A 21,973-nucleotide genomic window follows, 5' to 3' on the forward strand; every position below is an offset into this window, starting at 1 on the left:
AATGATGTGAAATTTCCACACATAAGAACTCACAAATGATTATAATCTACATCTTTCTTTTTTATCTTATTATACATTCATATTTCATAACAACATTGTTATTTCTGGACAACACAGTCATTTAGGTTGGAAAATGTCAAATTATAACAGCATAACAAAATTATCAATACTTTGTATGACAAATAAACAAATAAATAAAACAATAATAAAAATAAAACATCAAAATTCAACCCACATTTTGGGTGGGAAAACTTGTTAATTTTTGTTGACTTAAATGCAATATTTCACAAGATGAGTTTGCACTCCATTGGTTTTTATGATGATGAACTGATAAAAAGCCTTTGAAATTATAACTGTCTATCCTGTTAGTGGTTGAAGTGATCTGCATTCTTCTGCCCAATGGCTTGAAACAGCGATTACTATTTCAAAAGTAAATATTTCTTATCCAAATGATATCTTAAAATAACATCAAGCACACCTGCACAAAACAATGACCGTATTTCTGTATGGAAAATGATGGCCTTGGCGAAATGGCAGATGTCATGTAAAACAGAATTTGATGATAACAATTAGCCAAAGATTACAATATTTCTATCGTTATTTGTTTGTTTCTTGTTCCATCCAGATGGAAGCTCAAATATAGAGAACAATAAAAGTGCTTCCTGTATCATAACACTAAACAAACAAACAAAAAAAACTTCCACAACTAAAAGCATGAAATCAGCAAGTAATATTAACCCTCTAAATACTGTACCAGTAGACACTTTAAAGTTAAAACACCCACATTATGATTAATTAAATATTTAGTTTTAAGATTTAGGGAAAAATAAACCTTGCATTTGAAGATTTGGATTTGGATTCAAACATTTCCCGAACACAATTGAAATTAGACCTTGGAGCCCCTAATCACCGCCTAAAATTTTTTTTTGCATTGAGATGATCTCATCCCATTGCATAAATGAATACAAATATTGCATCATCTGGGAGGGGAGGGGGGGGGGGGGGGGTGGGGTTGTAACTTGTAAGTCTATCAGCCTTTTCACACACAGCTAAAATTCATTGTATCTAGAGATGATTAGTATTAACATATTTAACTCAACAGTTTTAAACACCTTTAAAGAAAATTTTCCCTGTTTGAACATCGTTTATACGATGTTCGGATAGATACGAAGTTGCGATTCATACGCCCCTCAAAGCAGGCTGCAGATACGAAGTTCGTATCTAGAGAGCTTGACATTTTGTGTGTGAACGGTTTAAACGTGTTTAAACTGGATGGAGCGTGTGCTTTGTTTGATATGACCTGACCTTCAATGCGCAATGGCACTACTGCGCATTTTAAGAGCAGTAGTTAATCACGATTAACGATCGCACCGAAATTTCTGTGTGTGAATGATGTCGTATGTACAGCTGATTAGTTTAAAGCCCTTTAAACTAATCATGTTTATAGAATTTCAGCTGTGTGTGAAAAGGCTGTATGATGCCCAGTAAGTCGACGACAATCAAAGACTTCCAGCAGCCTTTTCACACACAGCTAAAATTCTATAAACATGATTAGTTTAAAGGGCTTTAAACTAATCAGCTGTACATACAACATCATTCACACACAGAAATTGTCAAGCTCTCTAGATACGAACTTCGCATCTGCAGCCTGCTTTGAGGGGCGTATGAATCGCGACTTCGTATCTATCCGAACATCGTATAAACGATGTTCACACAGGGAACATTTTCTTTAAAGAGTGTTTAAAACTGTTGAGTTAAACATGTTTATACTAATCATCTCTAGATACAATGAATTTTAGCTGTGTGTGAAAAGGCTGCAGGACATGCCATGATTTGGACAACAAGTGAAACCAGTTTGAGGAGGAGCATCCAGAGAGTTCATCATCAGAGATATGCCTGGCTTCAATCAATCAATCATTCCCCATCGGACATCACTGATTAAGGCTTGCCCTCATTCTTCTTCCGTTGCTGCTTAACAATCTTTCTTGTCTCTCCTCCCCCTTTCTGCCAGCTCTCTCTCCCTTCTGTTATCTCGAAGTTTGTTAGCCTCTTTATCTCAACTGTCTCATCTCTGTCTTTTATCATATATAATGAATTTTCTTGTTTATTTTTTATGTTTTCTTCGCATTGGCCGTTTGTTGAATAAGAGCCATAATAAGGCACCATTTAGAAATACAATAGATACACATATGAAAAGTGACTACAATAGATTCCAGTGGCAAAATGACTATGTATTGACTGTATAAAAGCAATCTAAGGTAAAGGTTGCATAGTATGCCTTTGTTTAATTATCATACCAACAAAATGTTTTAAAATATTTATGCTGTTCCAAACAACAGCCTATCAAATCTACAAAGTATACATTTTCCTTCAAATAAAAACAAATATTAAAGTCTCTCCTGCATCTGCTTTGTATCATTGGGGTCAGCTCACTATTCATAAGGAACGCTATATATTCATAATTTGAGCAAAGGGTCATTATTCATGAGGACCGCTTTTTGAAATCAAAGAAGAGGGTCTCTATTCATAATACAAAATCAGGGTCGTTATTCATAGGGTCCCTATTCATAATTACAGAAGAGGGCCGCTTATTCATGCTATTTGTATTATGAATAGCGACCCTCATTGAAACACTGAATATTTGTTTTATCTTTTGCTTCAAATCCCTAGCCCAAAATATGTTTTTTGTCTACTTTTCATCATTCCATAAGAAAATACTCAAGTTTTCTATGATATACCATAAAAATATGAAGAAAATAAAAAATAGATGTTAGAAAAATGACTATACATACATGACATTTAATGTCTAATTTGCATGTTTTTTTAAATGAATTCTCTCCATTATTAAAAGGTGAAGGAGATTAAAATTTAACCAAAATAGTAGATCTGAGCTCACTCATATAGTTTTGAAAGTTATTGATAGGCCTATAATACTACAGGGTAGAAGTTTGAATAGAGCAATTGTTGCTGGAATATGAATTTAAAACTATTGTTTATTCTTGAAATGGCCTCAAAATTGTCGATCTTAATTTTCTAAAAAATAATAAAATCCATTTAAAAAAGTCACAAAGGTCTGAAAGCAAAGCTGCATTTCACTCTATGGATCTCAGTCTCTAAATTTTCTGCCCTCTTTCTCTGCCCCTCAGTTTTTGCAATCGTGGGTAAACCAACACAAAAACATTACATGCATATCATGAAATTGGATAAGATAAGATCTCTCTTTTTCCAATCTTATCAATCCAAAAAATCACATTAACATTACTCATCAAGTTTCTTTATGCAAGGCCAAATCTGAGTAATTTTCAGGGTATGATTTTATCTACATCTTTCATCTCTTGTCTTTCTGTGATGTATCTTTTCTTTCTTCATGGCATTTTCAGGGTCAAAAGAGATAAGAATCTTATCAGAGTAGTAAATTACCTGCTAGATATTTCTCTCACATATGTCCTCCCTCTTTGTGATTGGATTTTGTTGGCCAATGTCAAAGTCATGGGATATATCAATAGTCTGCAGTACAGTTACGAACTAGGTCTATTACAAACAAATACACATATATATAAACAAAAACAAAAAACTAGAGAGAGAGAGAGAGAGAGATAAAGAGTCATATCAAATGTTAATCAACATTTTCAAAAATAATTTCTCAAAAAACTTGTAGTGCAACATGTACTGTACATGAATGAGTTTGGAGTGGGAATGATATTGGATAAAGCTCTATATGTGAGACGGATAAAAGCAAAAATGAGCAGAAGAATTTTACTTCTTCAAAGTTGCAAACAGAAGCATGTGTCGTGATAAAGAAGAAAATGAAAATAAGGAAGGAGAGAGGGAATAATGAAATTATAGCAAGGCAAAGGTGGAATAGAGAATGAGGGAATTGCAAAAGAAAATAAGAAAGAGACAATATCGATGCAGACTTTAGATAATGGTTAACTTTATGAGAGCATGATCTAAACAGGTGGAAATTTTCCATTTCTGTGAATCCATGATTGGGAAGAGACTGGGCTGATCATGATCAAATCACAAATTCTAACAAGGTAGATAGAGAGAAAAGAATAGAGATTGCACACACCTGTGCAGATAGATAACACAGATTATCAACAAAAGCAACGGCATAACATAACACTGGGAGAAAAATGTTAAGAATGCTCATAAAATGTTCAAGGCCATATAATCAGTGTCAACTATATGTTTTGTCTTTAATTTGTATATAATCTCTATCTTTTTACAATCAATTACCCTAAATGAATATTTGCAGGATTTCTGGAGACTGAATGAAAGAGATGATCAATTCGAATGATGGTTAGGTCATAAGGATAATTTTCAACTCTCTGCTTTAGTTTCTATAAAATATCAGCTATGCAGCCGTTTTGGTACTCTGTGTATTGTGTGATTTATCAACTAAAATAATAGTAAAATAAAATATCTAGAACCTTGGTTTTGATTACAAAACATTGGGCTTGATCTATATGTCTACCTACTAATGCATGAAACTGAGATGTACTGCAAGATTTGCGAACATAGTTCAATCAAGAGGAATTGGGGTAGAAAGAAACAAAGAGGAAGGAGATCAAATAAATGAAACCAGAAAGGAAGACTGAGACAGTGAGAGAGGGAAAAGGCATAAACTGATCAGTGAAAAATCGTGTCAAATAAAGAGAGAAAGAGGAAAAGAGTGAGGCAGGGAGAAATATTTAACAAAATCAGAGGCTGAGAAAGTGAGTATTCCAGGGAAAAAGAAATAAGGTGTATTGTCAGACATTAACCCTATTAATCAATGCAAGGTCTGCATATTAGACTAATATATGCAGAATACATCTTTAGGATTGGCTCAAAGTCAGAAAGTCAGAGAGGGCTTTTAGAAGTATCAAACTAGAGGCTGCGTCTGCAGACTACAGAGAGTGCAAACATTTATTGAATGTAGAGATGTAACCCTCTGATTAGACTTTCTTCACAATGAAATGAATTTCAGAGATGGAAAAGGTGATTAGGAAACACCTGTAAAAGTAACAAAAGGAACAAAGAGATTAGAAACAGAGATTGAAACACGCCTACGATTCCAGTAAGAATCGGGATTATTAAGTAAATACCACATTTTAGGGGATGTAAACAGCAAAGTGGTATGTGCGTAGGAGGGATGTCATGGAACTAGAAACATAATAACACTAACGTTTCACTTCGCTGACCTATCTAATTTCAGATTTATTTCTAATTTTGCGGTGTATTTATATTTCTCCTCTGTAAATAATATGTATACATCAACAACAACATCTCAGCTTTTGCCAGTTTCAGAAAAAGTTTAAAACTGTAATTTCATATCAAAATAATACAGGTTTCTGTGTATATTGGGATGGCATATAATTTGACATTTTACACTTGTATGATCTTGCCTGAAATGTACTACTAGTATATACTAATATGGTAAAAATTGAATCCCCAAAATGTAGCATTTAGAAATGATGTACAGCAAAAACAAATATATGCCTAAGATGTCAAATTAAAAAGTGGCATTAGCAAACTTGGGTTGAAATAACTAAAACCTTGTCACGTAATGCATTTTGATAATAAATTTCTCGAGCAATACCATTCCAGTTCAAAGATTTCGTCCCAAATTCCAGTCAGGAGCGCTTTACGATTGCATACTCAACTCTGGAACAATTTACCTCAATGTATAAAACAAGCAGATTCAACAGACAAATTCAAATCCATGTTAAAAACCTACTTTTTTGTTAAATAGCCTTTTTCATTTGCATATGCACCCCCTCGATTGTCCACTATCTATTATGTATAACTTAATATTTGGCTGTAATTCCTTCTATTTCTATTTTTCTTAAGCGCTTAGAGACATATTTTGTGATAAGCGCTATACAAATGTTGTTAATTATTATTATTATTATTACTAATATCTCCATGAATCTAAAAATGACAAAAATTCAAAACACAAATAGATGTGTTGAGTATATTTGTAGGGTCAGGGCTGTTTTTCTTCTGGTGGGGGGGGGGGGGGGGGGGGGCAGGTCTTTTATGATCAAGTCATGGTCATATCACTCAACAATACACTGATAATAATACACATGCAAGAGTAACATTATCAGTGACCTGAAAAGGAATTAACTAACATCTCTCTGTGATAAATGATTACACCATACATCTGATAAATGTACCATAGAAACAAAAAATAAGATTACACAATGACCATTACAAATACCATTATCTCTGTACTTTAATATATATACCTCAGCTTATCTTTCTTTGTTATTTCTCATGATTGTGACTGTAACAAAAGTTAACTGTCTTTCTTAAGAAAAGTACAGTAATTGTTTATTTTTGAAGATAATAATCGGAAGAGGAGAAGCACTGATAGATTAGAGAGGAAGACCTATGCTAGCACATCCACACAGCAAACTATCATGAAATTGATGTCAGTGGTGTAGAATGGGTCCAGCCATTGGTGTCGGAGGGGAGGGGGGGGGGGGGGGAAGGGCATCAGCCTTTGTAAGTGAAATAGAACAAGCCTTAGAGTCAGAGGAAGGTAGTGGAGTGGGCCATATTTTTCTCTCTCCATGTTGCCTCCCCATTCTCTCTTTCATCTTTTATTCTGAGGGGGGGGGGGGGGGGGACAAGTGCTCTTTACCCCCCCCCCCCTTCTATAGCTATGCCACTGGTCAGTGGTGATCCCAACTTAGCTTTACATACCCATTGTAAAGTGTCATTTTCAATTTGAATGTCTGAAAAATTAAAATGAAGATACATGTCGTAAGATTACCCTAGAACCGCTGTAAATGTGTTTTAAGTTTGAAGCAAAAGTGAAACTATCTATACAATCTTGTGATGAGCCATGTTACATAAAAAAATAAGTTTATACCGGTAGCACATGTAGCATGCTAGAAGAACGTGAACAATCAATCATTATTAGTATAGCCTATAGGCCTATATATCTAAAAGAGGGAAACATAAACATTGATACTACTCCCCAGTATAGGCAGAGCATGTGCACTGTCATGAACAGAATAGACTGGGGTAATAATAATTACAGTGTAATGCAACTTAGAAACATAGTATTAAGCACTATAAAATTGCAACTATTAGTATCAGTATCAAGTTTTGACTCTTGATGACTCTTTATATCTGAAGTGCAGTCAAAAGAAAATTGTTCATTGATTTCAGAGCAGTGAAGACAGTGAAAATGTTTTTACACATTTTATAATCATGTTCATTCAAATCGGTCTGAATTTCATTCACATTCTAGGTTTTTTTTATATTATAAACCAATTAAACTCCCATTTTATCACAAAGGCAACAGATAGGCTGATAACTGATATAAATGGAATTCCCATGATTGACATAACATATGTCTCCTTGACATCACTTTCAGATCACATCAGATTATTTCTTTCTTTTGTTTCGATATAAAAATATATCAGCTTGTTAATCTATTTTATTTCTTTTGGGTCATCTCACCACTGATTGCATATACTGTACTTTTTATGATGTTTCATTAGGTAGATACCCTAGATAATGGAGATCCAAGTTCTCATGCCTAACTGGCTTGAATAAATATTCTTTAAATGTTATCTACATGGTATCTACAGATAGACATGGAATATCTAAATTCTAAAATAAGATATCCACTGCCCGTCTGAAACACATGTTAGATTATATAACCCAAAGTATTCTTATTGCCTGTATCAAAAGTAAGAAGAAGTAAGTTGAAATGGTCACTATGAGTGGAGCAAAAATAAAAAAAGAGTTTGAATCATTGTATTGGCTTGCTATTGTTGGTCGTAGACAACCATTTTCAAACATAAAATTTACTCTATCAATAACATGCAAACTTGCAGTTCAATGAGAATTTAAAAATATGACGTACTTGTATAAAGTGAAGATCAAAAGCATTGAAAAGCCCCCAGCCCCATCCTTATCTCCTCCCCATTTGGGAATACATGCACCCATTTCAAAACTTAGGAACATGAAAAACAAATAGTGGCTATCACTGGTGATATTAAATTAATGACTATTTCAACCAACCACATTGAACTGAAACAAGATTTCATAGGGGCTACCGGTATTCAAAATTTAACACTGAGAATTCAACGCATCTAAAAAGCGCCCCTAACCCTGACACCCCCCCCCCCCCCTCCCTCTCTCTATTCTCCCTCTTGGCATATCAACTCTAATGGGCATTCCTGAATGTAGATCAAGATAACCCAGTGACAGCATTGAAAGGTGTTACTAGACTTCCCCTCCAGACTCTTTATCGCATTAGCGGTCGGGACCAAGTCTTACATCGGTGGTGCCACGGAGTACGCAGCTGGCAGCGACTCCCACAATCCCTAGGGGTTGCGGAATCTACTCCATTTTGCCTAGTCACAGAGATGGAGGTAGGAGATAAACTGTTTAACATTTCCATGCATTTCAGAGATAAAGAAAACTTTCCCAATTTTTTTTTCAATACAGGTATTCATTTGACTGCCTCAAAGCTCCTCAATACATTTGTGAAGCAAGGAGAAAGAGTAAGAGAGAGAGAGAGAGAGAGCACAAGAGGGAGAGAAGTAAAGAGAGAGGGAGAGTGTGTGAAAGAGAGAGAGAAAGAGCGAGAGCGAGAGAGAGAGAGGGGAAAGGTAAATTTTGCATAATTACAAGTTATTTATTATTATCAGTGACAAGCATGCAGGATATTGCAAATGAATATACACAGGTAATTAAAACCAATTTTTGATTCGCTCCAGAGATACAATAAGTAGCACGTGTAGATCTATTCATGTTCGGTAATCACAGCAAAACTCAATATCTGAAAATTGGAATTAACCTATTACGACATATTGACGTCACAAATGGACTGATATCAATCCATTTTGCACGTAAGGCTTATGTACTTGTAAAGCGTAATAGGGTTACCACTACCAGAGGCTGGGGAATCATGAAGTGTTTTATATATGACACAGGTAGTAGAAAACATTACTTTATCAAAGATGCGGCCTATAAATTGTTAAAGAGAAGGTTGAGATCTGGGAAGAGGTGACAAATAATTTGTGAGCGTTATCATTCTTATTAAGCAAGTGCGGAAGAACATCAACATCCCTGAAAAGCATGGCTCTTCAAATGCCTTCATATTCTAAATATGTCATGTAACATTGTAAAACTTTTACGCCACGTGTTTGTGTAGTCCCATATACATCTTTCTGTGCACAGTGTTTGTAACTTTACCAAGACTTGGCCAAATTTCTCATCATTTTGATGATTCCAGAACCTTGCAATACACACAAAATTATATGCTAGATGATCAACCTTTTCTGGTCGATTCCACACTGTTTCTTTCACAATGCAATCGCATGACCAGAACTCAACTTCATCTTTAAATGTAAATGAATATTACTAGTAAAATTTTTGAAGGAAAGGGTATATACTGTATTAACAACTGGATGCGTTAAAGTTTGAGAAACTCTGTGATTTCTATCTTCAGAGTTTTCCCTCAACAAACAGAAACTACCCAATATTGAAATACTGTAGAGTTTTCACTGGATTTGAAACAAGAAAGTACCTTTCCAGCACACTGTCACACACACACACACAAAGAAGTATCGAAATATAACAAACTTTGGGGTGCCAAAATGAACATGTTCCTATCTTCCATTTCTATTTTTTTAATTTTCTGTTATGGTATTTCAATTATTTACAATATTTTCATTTTTTGTATTTTAATTTTTATTTATTTATTTATTTTTTTTGGGGGGGGGGGGGATGGGGTGGGGGTAGGTTGAGGGGGTGACATGTGATGGCACGTGCCAGAAAATGACGAAGCTCTCTTCATCCATGAGTTGATACAAGTGGTTGCAGTGAAATTAGAATGCCAACCTCCAAAAACCATACAGGACTTGACAGAGAATCCTAAATTCAACGGGGTCCTTGCATCTAGCTGCCCTACATCTAGCAAATGACCTCTGACCTTTGCCCTGTAACCTCAAGTTCAACTTCTGAATTAGTTCTGACCCAAAAGTCTTATCAGGTTATCTTTTGTGATGCATCCATATTATTTGGGTTGTTTGCTCATGAACTTGGTTTGCTCCAGATTTAACTTTTTGATCATCTCAACAATCTCTTCGTACCTTTCATCAATATGACCCTTGACCCAATAGGAGATTGCTTCCTCCCATAACTCGGTTAGAGAGAATAGAAAAAATTGTAAAATCTATTTTCAAGGAAATTGACAATCAGTTTTCGCACCTCTTTTCTGAATGTAAGGACTGTGTGATTTAGGAGATTTCTGATATTACTATTATGGAATCATCAGTAGAAGAACACAGAAAGAAGAAGGTGACCAAAATAAATCTAAAATGAAGAAAAAAAAAAGCTTTCCATATTTAACATATATCATCAACAAGTCAACACTGCAAAAAAGATTCCCAAACCAATCTACAGAAATGCAGTTTTATACTCATACCTCATACTAGAACTAAAAGAGTAATATCGGAAGAAAAGCATAAATGCCCCCCAAAGCATGCAGATTCTAGAGTGGGTGCAAATGTGACTGAACTATGATTTTTTTTTTTTTTTAACAAGTTACATTACTACCATGATAATCAGTAAAAGTTGAGTGAAGTGCATTTTATGTCTTCTTTATCTTAATGGGATCACTAACAGATAGAGATGTTTACAGCTCAACTAACAGAGGGCGTGTGTAGTCTCAGAGGACAGGTTAGGGGTTTTTTCAAAACCATTTCTTCTGTGTCTTAAAAATGTTTTCCCAATTTTTCTAACAAAGATCAAGATGGATATCTTCTGCTGAGAGTCAGAAGGGTGTTAGCTCTACATTATAAAACTAAAAAAAAATGACCTTACAGCTCTCAGCGGAATTTTATTACACTTGCACTGTATGTTCCATCATGTATCCCTCTTGTTAACTTCAGTATTACTGCCAGTCGATCACAGCTAGCAGCACCTACCCCTCAATTGATTTACACTACTAATCAAGTCTGATCAAAGTGTATAACTCCTTGGTCTGACTGACAGAATTTCAATTGAATGCAAAATAACTGAGAAAAGAAAGCATTAAATGAATAAATACATTGCACTTCTCTTCTATCAACTGTTATAATAGAAACATATAAGTTCCAGGCAAAATAACCCCTGCCCCTCCCCTTCTACCTGGTAGATGGAAATAAGTTGTGGCCCTTGAGATGATAGACTATCCGTACCTAAATTCCACCTCCCGGTTAGTGAGGAACTTGAAAGGGGGTAGTCTACATGGTACTGGGTTGATCATTCGATTTGAGAGAGTGGGGGTGGGGTGGGGGGGGGGGGGGAAGCAATTATTTCATGAAAGCTAGACTAAATTACAAAACACCATCCCAAACTCCCTTCCATGAGGAAGGGGGGGGGGGGGGGGGGGGTTGCTTATCATGAAGTTTTCTTCTCCCCTATCTCTTTGAGGTCATCATTGATAAGGCAAGTCTGTATGAGATTGATAACATACTTTCCCCTGCCACAGTGATTTATTCCTCCCAGATAGACATTCTTACATCTCATATCTTTTCTTTTCTTCTTGTTTCTCAGGTTTGATTATATTTTCCATATCTCATCCATCCTGTGGATATCACTTTAATGACATTTATCTTGGCATCTTGGCATACCTTTCTGTGTGGGATACAACTCATAAACAAACCATTTTTTCTGTCCTTCTTCGTCTTCCTTTGAATAGCGAGTTCCTGAATCGGACAGCTTTCTATAGCTGTGCAGAGATTAGAGATTACACTGCCATCATACTAAGGTAAACATTCTCAATGATAAAGCTTCCATCAGAGAGATATGATCAATAAGTTATGATGTCTGTCTAGCTTTGCCAATGCTAGATAACCCTATTCAGACGACCCAAATTCATTGTATGGCTAGTTGGCTACATGTATATGAGAACCATAAAGCAATATGAAAAGATATTAACATCATATAAGGAAACATAAAACAGCATACACTGAAACAGGAGTTGGGAGAAAAGAGAATTCCATTCTTGCTAAAAAAGTAAGAAAACCGTATAACTGGGCAGGGCTCAACATTAGTCCACACTGATTAATGGCCATATCATATGTCACTTCTTCAAGAGTTCAAAACTAGTGTGCTTAGATAACACTTCTCTATAATTATATAAGGTTTCGTTAACAACACTAGCGCCACTCCTTTAGAAAAATCACCTTTCGAAACGTGCAAACATTAAAAACGGCATAGTACATGTACCTTAACCGAATATTATTTCTATGGGATATGTTACAATGGGGTATTGAAACTGCCCTCGAGTTGGGTTTCTAAAGTAGTTGCGGTATTTTTATACCAGTTTTATGTACTTTTTACGTAGTCTAAATAGGGTAATATTTGTTTGTATCTTGTCTCAAGACAGGTATATGAATGATGAATGTGATTATCAAATATTTTTTTTAATTTTTAAATCCTACAAGGATTGTCATGCTGAGGATAACGCCGTTCCGGTAACAAGTGAAATAAAGTGGTCCATCTTTCATTAGACATACAGTAATACTACATCAACTAACCATAGTATCTCACCATTTACTCTTTTATTTCACACTTTTAAGTAATTGATCATAAACAAATAAGTAGTGTACTATTCTGACACAATACCTTGAGGATTCCACCAATATTTTCTTTCTTTTTTGGTACAAGTTCTAACTTCCCAGCATGTGCTAAAGTTGTATTGACAAAAAAAATTGTACACATTTCTCCAAATTGAGAAAGTTTGTAAAGGTATAATTTGTTAACTATATTTAATAAGAAAGGTCTATTGACATTGATCAACTTGGAAATTTATTTTTCTAAACATATTACAAACCAATCATTTACTGCCATAAACAATTAGGTGACACAATCTGGACTACATCTCATGTTTACAGTTGCAGCTACATGCAAGAATGCTGTACTAAGTAAGGGAGGAAAATCAATGGGGCGGGCTGCAGTCCCTCCTCTTCATTCCACGGTAATGCACTCTGTTCCTTTAGGAGGAAATAGAAATTTGTCAAGATTTTAGACAAATATCCGACTCATTTTTTTCTCTCCCTCCCTCTCCCTTCCCTGTGTTCATGCTTGAGCTGAGCTGGCCCCCTCATTTCCCACCTCCAAGCTCCTTGCCAAGATGAAATATGACCCCTTAAACTTAAAGAGGAAGGGTAATTTGTCACCAGGGCTCTATGTTGTAGATGAATCCTATTTCAATGTGTAACAGTCAATGGCAGAAAAGAAAGCACTTTCATTGCTCTCAGCACCCCCTTCCAACATCCACTTCTCTCCCCCCCCCCCCATAAATCTCTCTCTCTCTCTATCTCTAGACATTTCTTCCCCTTCTCTCTTGCTCCCTCTTTCTTTCTATTGGCAATCTGTCCCCAACCCTATTCTCCCCCCCCCCCCCATCCTCCCATCTCTCTCTCCCTCTGTCTTTCTTTATCTTTCTCTGTGACTTTCTCTGCCTTTCTGGATCTGTTCTCCTATTTTCTGCTATATATTTACCTGATAATGTACCCTATGTATTTGTTCTCATCTATTTTATAACCTCTATGAATCAATTTTCTGCTCATCTCTTTTCCTGTTTGGAATCTTCCTACACTCATCATACGCCCCACTGTCCTCCCCCCCCCCTCCCCTCCCTTCCATTCTTTTCAAACATGAAATAGTTCAATCAAAAAAAGTAATGAAATCACACAATTTTCCATTTTGAAATAGATTTGCTATATTTGGGTTGGTGTAAATATCCCTTCTCATATCTTTATCACAGCCACTACATTGAGTTTGAGTTTACCTCTACTTTTTCAAGAAAATCATACGATTGTTCAATACTAAATAGATACGTGTGGATCTAATATTCCTGCAACATCCCTTCAATAGCATTTTTTGAATACTTCATTATTTATCAACAATTCCTATCGTTAATTGTATCAATAAAGAATTAAGTTTCTAAATTACATGTTCTATCAATGCTCACTAAATTCCCAGAATTATTGCTTAGTAAGAGGGAAGGGAAAAAATTAACAAAATTTTTAATTAGCATCATGCAAATTTCCTAATTACAAGTTATCACTGATTTTCCTGCAGGCATGTTGTCTTAGATAACACCCACGTCCCATTGATAAACAGGACGATTATCAAATGCAACATGAATCAGAAAGATCGACTGAAAAGTTAAGATCTGACAGGCTGAAACAGCTGTGGAGCTTTTCCGAGTTCTCGACGCGTGAGCTCCTCGTAGTCACCGAGATTGGAGGAAAGTGCGCATGGACCTCTGCAGAGTTTGCAACCCGCTGCGGCAAGTCGCATCTTAATTCCATCTTACGTGACACATGTGACAATCATACCCGGCCTTCCCCTAGAGGGCTATTATTAACTTCCCATGATCACTTCCCATTAAGGGTTACATCTCTTTTGCGGTCGATTGGTGGGCTGCCGCTGCACGTTGCCAAGTACGACCCTTAAGTAACGAGAGGGAAAGGGTTAAGACCAAGAAGGGAAGCACTAACACTCCTACTCATGTTGAAAAACAAGATTTTAGCTTATCATCCTTCAGGTTGCATTTGGACATCGCAAGGTGACACATTCGCAGATCTCCGCCGAACTAAGGTGCTCTGGGCTAGGTTCCAGAGGGACGCTGGAATGGGAAATCAACCAATTCAAGAGTTTGGATAAGAAGATGGAAATAAAAACTGCTAAATAATTGCTTCTGGTAATTTAATCCTAAGTGGTTGAGTAGTCTTGGGTCCATGATGCATCATTAATCATCACTTCTTCTAGTATCAGCAGGAGATTTTCTGATGTATTTCAAGAGAATGCATTTTATAAACAATATCTAGACATTCTTCTGACAAATCATTAAAGAATTTGTATGTTTGTTTTATTTATTCGCCTAAGAAGTTCCGATTATAATAGTCTCTGAGGCAACAGAGTGACTCATCTCTTTTCCAACTTGTCTGTACTATGAAACTGGGGTAAGTTGTAGCTGAGATGACATGGGCTAAATTGAGTTCACCAAAGTACATCAAATGCAAAATTGCCACAAGGCGGTCCTGGCAAACGTTGTAAGCCTTTTTACTACTTCAGAGAATAAGTAACATTACTACATCATCAGGCAGTCAAGGAAGACTGCAAAATAAATCAGCCGAGACAAAGACTATTCACACATAGCTTCAACATGAACTTGAACTTGTTGGCTTAAAGCACCATTTTGTGCTTGCCAACCATTCATAAACACCGAATGATAGAATTTGGCATGCTCCAGTAGAAAGTCTAGCTCTGGACATATTCTAATTAATCATACTGACAAAGGCAAAGTTTGAGGGGCAGCCCCTCCCTGCCCAGTCCCACCCCTTCCCAGCTGTGCTACTGTTCTCATGGAGGCTGTTCACACCGGCGGCAGAGATAGCGTGCACTAGATTGCGCTATCTCGCGCTATCTCTGCGGTTTGGAAGGTAACTTCTTGGTACAACATCGTTTCGGTCCGCCCAACAGCGAGCCAAAACGGCGTGCCACTGGAGCACCTCTTGGGGGTGGTCCACGAGAGATAGCGCAGTCTAACACGCGCTAGAAAAAAGGGGGTGCTATGATAGACCGCGCTCATTGCGGTGTGAACAGCCTCCTAATCATAAAGACCATGATAACAAAGCTAATTTACAAACAACAGTAATACAAACAAAATGATTAATGATTCAAATCAAGACCAATATTGCTGCGTAATAGCAAGTCATCCCAATACAATGTGAATTCCATTTCTTTGCTGTATTATAATTATCCGAGATAAGAATCTGCTGGTTGAATCATTTTATTAGAAAAAGATAATCAGCATTGTTATCTTTGTGACCTTCTGATGTGCGATAAGAGATCAAGAGCAAATTTGTTTACACTTGGGTAGTATCAGTCAGCAATGATTAATATGTATATGCATTCAACAAGCTCGAATTATCAACATTTTTCAGGCCCTCAATGAACCTTTCTAGGCTTATAGTAGAGTTTCCATGTTCCCTTCCATACACTTAGGCCTAGTGGCAGCATGGGTAGCAAATTCTATTAAAAAAGTAGGACTACATGTACATGCATAGGATTTAAATCTTGGTCTACATATAATATCATCCAAAATTCAATAATTAGGCTTTAAGTCCAGAATTGACAATGAAATGAATGTTTATAATCCCATATTTTAGAGATTTGACTACTGAAAGATTCCATGTTTTTCTCAAGTATTGTGACATAGCATTAAGGTATAAAGTTGCTATGTAATTAATAGATTAAAAATCAAATACTGCAAGGATGGAAAATTCTAAATTCTACTTGAAGATGTTCTGCACTGACATGAAGTTGTGAGCATGAGAATACATGCATTATCTTTTTCAACTATTCATGCTGCTATACAAGAAATAAAGATATCAATGTAGCAAATTTCTAACTTATTCTGTGGACATCTTTTTCTTTACCCACTCTTCTGTAGAAGGTTCATAAATGTAAATATAAAAATTCAAGCAGAAAGGCTCCTCTTGGAAATATTCTCTCTTGACTTCTTGGCATTATGGGCTAGTCCCATCTAATGATTTTCTTCCTCCCTTCTGGGTTGGCAATGCTTTTTCATTATCACTTTGACACTTATCATGGACGCTGCACTATAATCACACTCCAAATGCATGATTCAACCAACTTATCTTGGCTTTTTATCTCTTTGACAGTCTTCATGCATCAAAGTTTTTTGCCCATTATCAGTTGAATAAAGAGACTTGTTCTGCCTTATCAGGGAAGCTTTATCTCAGCTTAAAGGGGTACCCATGTCATCTATTTCCAGAGAAAAGACATAACAACTAAACTCATGTATTTTTGGAATGACATAATGTAATGTGTATCATAGTTCAGGGGGGGGGGGGGATAACATTCTATTTACAAAAGTTATTTTGAACTTAAGCTATCCTACTCAGATCTCTTGAACTTGTTATCTGTTGACAATTGTGTCTTTCTTTTATAATGGCTATTCTTCATTCCAGAAGGCTTTTTTGGAGAGTTTGGGAGCAAATTGTTCTCAACTCCCAAGAATTCTTTTGCTGTTTCGCTGGCATCCCATTTGGGATAAAAGCATCAGCATGAGAATGGCATTTGCAATTATGAGGGTAATGATAATGATGATGATGATGATGACAGAAAAGAGGATAAAGATGATGGTAGTGATGAGAAAGAGGAAAGGAAGAAAAGGAGGAGAATCCCTCCCTCACAGAAGGAACAAAGTAGGTCAAGAGGAAAAAATGGAGTTTAGTTTGTATAGACGTAACAAAACAAAAACAAAACCCCCCCCCCAAATCACTTTAATTGTACAAATCGTAGGATACATGAGAAACCCAGTTTAACTTTGTGAGTACGGTAGTCGCTTTTCCCACTTAGAGCCCTCGCTCAAATTTCAGTAAAAAAGAAGAAAAAAAAGTTTCAAAAGACATTTAGACAAATCCTCTTCACAAAAGCAATAAAAATCAAATGTGTCGACCTGTAAAGTCTGTTCAACACCCCCAGAGAAAGAACTAAAGCTTTGAATCATTTACCAGACACCAATTCACAAGTTTATCTACCAGCCTGATCAGAATATTTTCAAGGTTGTGGTGAAAAGACCCGAACACCCCAACGAACCAGCAATTTTCGCACAAAAGCCTGTCATCTTTTCTATTCATTCTATCTCAATTCCATGGTAGAGCATGTACAAACCTTTAAAACAGGATGCATCAGAGACTATGATAAGGCTTGAAGATAAAAGAGGGTACACCCCCCCCCCCCCCCCCTCAATCTCTTCTTTTTATCTTCTTGAAGTTATCTGATAAGGGGTATAGTAAACACATCTAGGCAATGCTTTTTGGGCTTAGAGGGTGGATAGCCTTCGTACATCGTGATTTTTTCTGGGAAGAAATATACATGTACATGGAGAGGGGGGAAAAGAGGGTAGCCTTTATCAATAACTTTCCATTAATATAAAATATGAAATATATAAATATTAAATCTAATAAAAATCAATAACCAATTGATACACTTTCTAAATCTGGAGTAACCCTCCTAAAAGTTAGATTAAATTAATACCAACTTTTCGGTAATTCAGCATTTCAAAACAATAATAATTATAATAATAAATTTAACTTATATACAAAGCGCATAATCAATTAAAACTACTCCAGGCGCTTTACATACATTGTACAGCTCTCCAAGATTACTCAACTGCAAAACAAACAAATAATACATGCATGAAACTTTTGAAAAGTCAGGAACCGACCGTACACCTACAGATCTTATGTTGATTGAAAAGGTAGAAGGCCAGAAATATTTTTGAGGTTAATTACATTTAAATGAAAGAACATTATTGTTCAAAATAGCATTGTGCTTATCAAACTGCTACTGAAATGTAAGACAGAGAACAATGCAGTTTGATATTTTTAACATATAAAGACTATATTTGCTCACCAATTTAACAGTAGCAACTGAAACTGAACCCCAAAATATTTAACAGATATATCACAAAAGATAGTCATGTGGTTACATATGACAAAAGATAGTTATGTGGTTACATATCACAAAAGTGACAAACACGGTTAAAATTGAAAGGAACCTCTCAAATTTCCAAGAAACTGGGAGGGAGACTAGAGGAGGGAGAGAAGAGCTTGAGAGCCCATTAGAGCAATAACCAACTTGTTATCACCAGAGCACATCAGTGCCTGTTCCCTGATAAGATGCCATTCATATCACGCTTATCTCTCGCACCCATCTGTAGCCAGAGCTATGTGCCTGATAAGCAATCTTGCCTGCGCTGTGCAAAGTCCCTTACTTAGCTGATAGGGGAAAGATAAGGAAGCCTGTCTCTTTATTCCTCACCAAAATGCCTTACTTTGTAATCTCCAATATCTTGATTCCCCTTTGGAAATTTATTGCTTTATGGCTGCCTGTGTAGTTTCTCAAATATCTCCCCCCCCCCCCTTCTCTGTCTCTTCTTTAGTCCTTTCTTTGCTATTTTTCTCACCAATGTTCTTCAATACTTTCCCGTTTATAGCTGTCCAAAGTTGAAAAATGCAAAATTGTTCAATTAAAACACCTTAGAAAAACATTCTTGTCATCTTGCAAAAAGAAAAAAGAGACAAATTTGTTTCTTAGTGGGATCATTCTCAATTTTTGTTAATTGGTATCAACGAATCGACATAAAACATTGTTGCCTGTTCTTGCTCAAAGCCTATCAAGTAGGGTTACACATGTAGTAGGTACTCTTTAAAATGTAAATTTGAAAGTACAAAAAGAATCGGCATTATATAAATTTATGTAAAATATGAGACTAGAAGGAATTTTGTAGACATCATATTTCATTCAAATTTGTTAAAATCTGACATCATCCTAATTTTAATGAATGAGAGTTTATAATTTCTTTTAAAACTAATTCAGATTTTTAAATTTATTTAAAGGCTGGGTAAGTTTAAACACTTGACTTATATTTATTGTATTTACAGTAAAAACGGCAACAACAAGTATTCTTTTGATCTACTTCCTAATCAACCTTCTCTTTTTTTTCTTCACATTTTCTCTATAAACATTAATTAACGATCAGTGTAATATTTCGATGTTTACATGTGCTTATTTTATGATAGACAGCCCAACCCTATACTATAGTCTACCTATCAAAGCAAGTTATTTTTCTAATCATTTTATTATTTTGCTCATTTCTTTTCTTTTCTTCATCAAACTCCAAAGTTGCCTTCTCATTTGTTTAAAGAATTGTCAAGGTAAGGGGAGGGGGGGGGGGGTGCTTGTATTCTTCTTCCTTTTATTCGGTCTGCAACTATGTAAGTTTACTTTCCAGTATAGGTCTCAACCTGTAGGCAAACTACTGGATTCCCCTGACCTGAAAACATTTCTTCTCTACAATTAATTTATAGAAAATTAGAAATAGTGTAATTCTTTAGTGAAAATGTATTTGTTCTACCCTCTGAAAGAAATAGATGAATTATATTTTTTAAACATGTGAATCTATATATACTCTCTTTAAAAAAAAGAGTGAATTTTCACTCTATTTTCACTTTCTTGGAAGTGACATCCGTGATCACTTGTTTAGGAGTGAAAATCATTGATTTTAGAGTGCTCTCTAAGAAGAAAAGAGTGAATGTTCTCTCTATTTTCACTACATTTTCACTCTCCAGAGGAGTGACGTCCGTGATCACTCAATTTTTTTTAGAGAGTACATTTCTTATTCCAATTCACTTCCATTTAAAACTGAAAAGTTTTCATCTCCTTTCTTGACTAGTCTTTATGATAAATAATAATCAACAATGTCATGTGTTCAGAGCAAGAAAGGCATGAACTCATATATATTCTAACACAGAGTTTAACCATGGACCTTCGTAGTATGTCCATGATTTAACTCCCTTCTGACTCTCAACATAGGATGTATAACAAAATACATTCTAGCCTACTAGTAGGGCCTACTAGTACAGGTACTACACATCCCTCACTGCATGCATTTGATAGATCATTTTCCTTTGAACTACAAAGCACTTCCTTATCTAATACTCTCATTTCCATTCTGCAAATAATTAATATTCTAAATAATTCTAATGATTCGCTTAACTAATAAATCTTTGCAACAAGCTGCATTAAAATCTACTTTTGGGCATACCAGTGAAAGAAAGAAAATGGAACCAGAAAGTGAATCAAGTAATGACAGCTCCATGAAGAGCTTTGCATGGAAATCTTGTTTCTAACTTTCTATAATATTGTCCGTTTTTGCTACACATAGAGGCAGGTCCCCCAAAAATCTGCAAAGTTCTTCCATGTCAATTCTTCTGTAGTTTGCTCTATCCAACATTTTATTTCTACTTTTATAGCTTCCTAAGTAATATGTTGAATTCAGTTCCAACTTCCATACTAAAAAGAAATTCATTTGCCCAATCAGATGTATCAGAACCATGGGCTCTCTTATTTTTCATCACCTGCTATTTTTAAGCGGGTAGATTTTTCACGAAATTATAGTCAAGGAGAGGTAAAGAGGAGATTGTGCAATTGATAATACTATTGATAACTAAGCAAAACAGTCAGTAGAAGTAGGTTAATAACAGGTTTGGATATGGAGAAGGTCTCGATTTCATTTCGTTGCCAAGATATTTGTTATCATCAAATTTGGAAGGGCAAACAGGAATCCAGGTGTGTGAACATTCAGCAAAATCAAATTGGGGTTTCTACAGATCGTGCTGTATAATTTTTGAGTTAATATCGGATGGCATGTTTTTTCATGATACAAGCGCGGGCCAGGAGGAGAAGGGCACAAGCAAGTCATATCTGATCACCGGCCACGATAAGGAACGCGGTGTACGTACGGCGATAATAATGAAAGCTACGGATGAAAGATCGCCTAGTAAGGCGTATTACATACACGCCCCGTGTACAGGGGAACCATAAGAACAACCATGCTACCACTACGCATTTAGCCGCTCTGGAAAATCTCTTTGTGTGGGTTGATTGCGGTCGAAATTTTAAGCCAAGAGAAACCCACAAAGCCTTGAAATACATCACAAAGAAGATTTATTTTATTTCTAAATATGTGAAATGATGATATCTTTCATCTCCCACACTATTTATGAGAGAAATGTGAAGAGAAAAAAAATATTCATCTCAAGCCGAATCGCGCTAGCAAGAGCACACCGCTACCAACAAAGACCCCTTCAGTAGCCGGTTACAGTATTGAGCTTCCCCGTACCGAACTATGCTGCTCTGTCGCGAATGCAAGGCAAATCGGGTACCCAAAAGATGCATTTCACATCACAGAAAACGAAAAACTACTTACATTTCAGTGGTTTGGGTTACTCTGCTTTCTTCGGGACATCGTGATCGGCATCCTCTGAAAGGGAAGGTCAAATCAAGGTCCAAAACACAATTTCCTGGCATTCAGTGTCGTCTGCAACTTCACAATTCGTGTGTTCTTGTCTCTCTAGCTAGCCTG

At 36.1% G+C, this 21,973-nt stretch overlaps 1 protein-coding gene across 1 annotated transcript in view; it reads right to left on the reverse strand.

Moving 5' to 3' along the window:
* LOC100890028 (zinc finger protein ZFPM1) overlaps positions 1–21,973 on the reverse strand; it is a 33,455-nt gene extending 11,482 nt beyond the window's left edge. The window contains exon 1 of the mRNA XM_030975722.1: positions 21,818–21,973. The gene's annotated coding sequence lies outside the window, so the exon portion shown is untranslated. The remainder of the gene's footprint in view (positions 1–21,817) is intronic.

Source organism: Strongylocentrotus purpuratus, unplaced genomic scaffold (genome assembly GCF_000002235.5).
Source record: "Strongylocentrotus purpuratus isolate Spur 01 unplaced genomic scaffold, Spur_5.0 spur5_scaffold_8, whole genome shotgun sequence".
In the NCBI taxonomy this organism is placed as follows: domain Eukaryota; kingdom Metazoa; phylum Echinodermata; class Echinoidea; order Camarodonta; family Strongylocentrotidae; genus Strongylocentrotus; species Strongylocentrotus purpuratus.